Here is a 3,753-nt window from a genome sequence, read left to right as displayed (position 1 = left end):
CATAGCATTGGTTCTACAGAATCTTGTGGTGTTTTCACTCTTTTTTGTTTGTTTTTTTTGTTTTGTTGTTTGTTTGTTTTTTTTAAATAAGAGTGTGTTCTAAGTGCATTTGGTCAAACTCTGCAAAGTCATTTCACACAAATGTTAACTACTACTTAAGTTATTGTTACTTTTGCTACTTCTGTTTATCAATGTATCTTGATTTTCAAAGAGTCTTTTATATGTGTGCGCGCGTGTGTGTACATATATATATTACTATAAATACACAGCTGAAAATGGTATACAAGTGAGCAGGTATTTTTTTATCCCAAACTGACACAATTGATTGACTGTACATTGTGTAAGTCCTGTTAATCATTCATTTACATGCTGAAGTACCTTCTAAGATCTTCCTAAACTTTTGTCAGTGACTAGTCAATTGTAAATATTTTTATTTCTTTTGGCTATTCTATTGGCTAGCCTCTTCCAACAAAAGAAGGAGATAAAGTTCTTCTTGAAACTGTGCTTTTTGGAACCCAAATGTCATTGCATTAGTAGAAATCTCTGTGCTTTTATTGAAGAAGTCCTGTCAGCTGGTTCTGAAAAAGTTCTAATTTAAAGGTTTAAAAAATAAAGCAGCAAAATAGAATTATTTTACTCAGACTAGAAGAATTACTGAGAGAATTGCATGCATCTGGTTAGTAGAACTCAAGATCACAAAAATATATTAGTACTGCAGTTTATAATGTAGCTGTTTTAATTCAGGCTAATGCCATATATCAGCTTTATTCCTACTGTTTACCAGATTCTGTACACAGCAGTGCAGAAGGACTTGTTTTACTAAAACTTATTGTCCAAGAGGACCTTTCAGGGTTTTTTTTTTTGTTTGTTTTAAAGCCACATAAGCAGAAAAAGGTTACTGAAATCTTGAACAGTACAGTTCCAGATGCAAATGCAGATGCCGTGTGTTAAAAATAATCAAAGCAGGGTACACTGGGCAACAGTGTAAGTTTAAATGTGTTAGATAATTATTTATTGCACCCTTGCTTCTGCTCACTTTGGTTTACAAAGCTTATTTTCTGCACAAGTATAAGACTTTTTTTAACTGGATATATGATGTATGCTTGGGTCAGGCCAGTTGTATTTTGTTTCTTCTACTTATATCTTAGTTGTACATATCTTCGCACATAGGGTTTTTTTAATTGCAACTCAATCATATTTTTACATTTGGTTTAGGTATCTAAAATTACTGTACATGAACATTAATGTAAGTTAAGAATATGTTCCTTGTACAGTTGTGGTAGCAAGCAATAATGTGAATATATGAAAAAACAGATATACTCTGCTTAATATTTGTATGAATGAAAAGTTGATACCACTACAAGAATAATCTTCTCTTTTTAATCTTTTAAATACAAGTTTTATTTCAAGGTAATATATTGCAGGTACCTTGATGCTGTGAACTATTTTTCTATGTCTTCAAAATATTTATTCTCTGTAAAATATTCTCTAGTGAGTATTATATGCCTAAATTGCTGATAGTGGGAGTGGTCTAGAAAGTTTTAGGTTTTCTTAAATCTAAGCCTTCTGTATCTGTTCCCAAAACTCATCCTTTGCTCAGCTTTTGTCTGTGGATTCCTGCTGTTTACTTTGAAAATAGTTCAGCTATGCTTTTCATACAAGCCTACAAGTTTTTTTTTACTTGACAGAATATGATTTTTAATTAACAAATACCAGTTTTGTGCTGCCTCATTCTTCTGGGTCCCACAACAGTTTCTCTCCAAAGTAACTGGTTATAATTACTTTAAAATCAATTTCAGCCCCTTCTTTAGTACAAATCTGGGTCTGCAGCACTCCTCCTCTCACCCAGAAGTATTAGTTAAAATCTCGGATCAGTGGGGGAGGCCAGAAGTGTAACATTGACAGCAGTTGAGGTTGTGGAGGTGCAAGGGAGAGGTTGGAATTGAACTAAAATGATAACTGGTGATAAATACTGGTGACCGGAAATATATGTTGATTTCTTCAAGTGTCAGTTTTCAATAAAATGAATATTGAATCATACAAGGCCTAGATTTTATTATCAAAATTCTCAGTTGACTGTATAGATAGGTTTGTGTCATAGTTGCAGTTTTCCGCTGGTAGTTCATTAGTATGGAGGGATAGGTTGGATATGGCTTGTGATATGTTCATAGCAGCACCGCATTCAGCGTGAGCTACTCGCCTTAGTTTACTACCCAAACTTCCCATACTACGTTCTGTGACACCACAGCCGACTTGCCAGCAGCACCCAGACTTACCTACAGTAAAGCTAATTTGAGCACGGTGTGTGCTGAAACAAGAGCAGTGAACAGCGTGTGGCTTACAGGTTTACAAAAAGTATCTCGTTAGTAAAGCTTCCACGTAAGTGGTAGTGCTATTTAAGATCTTGTCTACTTTTAGGTGCGCCTACAGTTACCTACTTGGTTAGCAGGCATTTCTGTATTTTAACTATGACTTTCTCTTTAAGAATTCTAGTAGAGGGGTCCAAAGTAGAGCTCTGAGAAAATCAAAAGTTAAATCCCTTAGTAAGGAGGCCAGATTAATTGCCTCTTAAGGCATTTCTGATATTTTATTAAAACAATGTGTCTGACTTACAATTCAACCAGGAAACTTGAGAAACTGCGTGTATATATATAGATGAGCTTCGCTCAAAAGCGTTACTCTCCTGACGAGGTAGTATACTCATCTAGTAAGAATGCTATAAAACATTTTCATACAATCCCTTTCGATTCATTAATTACAATGATAGAAATTGAACATGGCAGGAACTTTAATCAGCTATTTAATGACTGCAGCAGTCATCAGGATTTTCCTTTGATGTTGTTTTTAAAATACTAAATCTATTTATTTTGTGTGCTAGTGAGAAGGCATTTTTTTTTTTTTTTTGTCTAATTGGCAAAGGATGAAGTTGCAACAGTTTGAGCAGGCCAGAAGCTATAGTAGGACTTCCAGGACATAGCCTACTCTTTGCTAAAATAAATATTACATTGTACTAACATGTTCAGCTTCTTGCAACTCAGCAATTCCTACAAATAATCTTATCTATTTCCAGTTTCCTTGAATAGTAAGAGTTAGGTACCCACTTGATATTCATCATTTAACAAATGATGCTAATTATGCCTGTTTCACCTTTAGCCTGCGAAACTAATGGTAAAGGCATCAATGTCTCCCTGAGAAAACTAATTATTTTTAGATACAGTGGCCTTTAACTGGTCAATAAAGATTTCTTTCTTATTGTACTATAATAAAAATAAATTATTTTTAATCTTTTAGAGATAGGTAGAAATAAGTCCTGAGGGAGAAAGGTTTTCTGTCTTACCCTACATGACGAATTCTGTAGAGCTCATCTGTTGTTAAATAGCTATGATTTGAAGTTTATACTGGGATTGGCAAACTTCACCAGAAATTAAAATGTTTACGGAGATAGGTTACATGAAGTCAGTAAATTTTTTGTAATAGCTCAGTAAGAGTAATTTTAATAAACTGTGTATGCAAATCCAAAATTTCCCACAATACTCAAAACCAAGTAGAGTAGATTATAAAAACCTTTTACAGTACTTAGATGTAAATTATAATCTCTAAATCAGTTTGTTAGATTATACTTTTTTGTAAATCTCAAGACCATGGTGTTTAAATGTAATACTCTGACATAAATGCTTACTTAAAAGTCAGTTTTCATTTTTTTTTTTCTAAAAGTCATTATTTAGCCCTGAAGATTGTAGGGAAGAGCTTTAA

The sequence above is a fragment of the Gavia stellata genome, chromosome 5 (assembly GCF_030936135.1).
Source record: "Gavia stellata isolate bGavSte3 chromosome 5, bGavSte3.hap2, whole genome shotgun sequence".
Lineage (NCBI taxonomy): Eukaryota > Metazoa > Chordata > Aves > Gaviiformes > Gaviidae > Gavia > Gavia stellata.
This window is presented reverse-complemented; position numbering follows the sequence as displayed.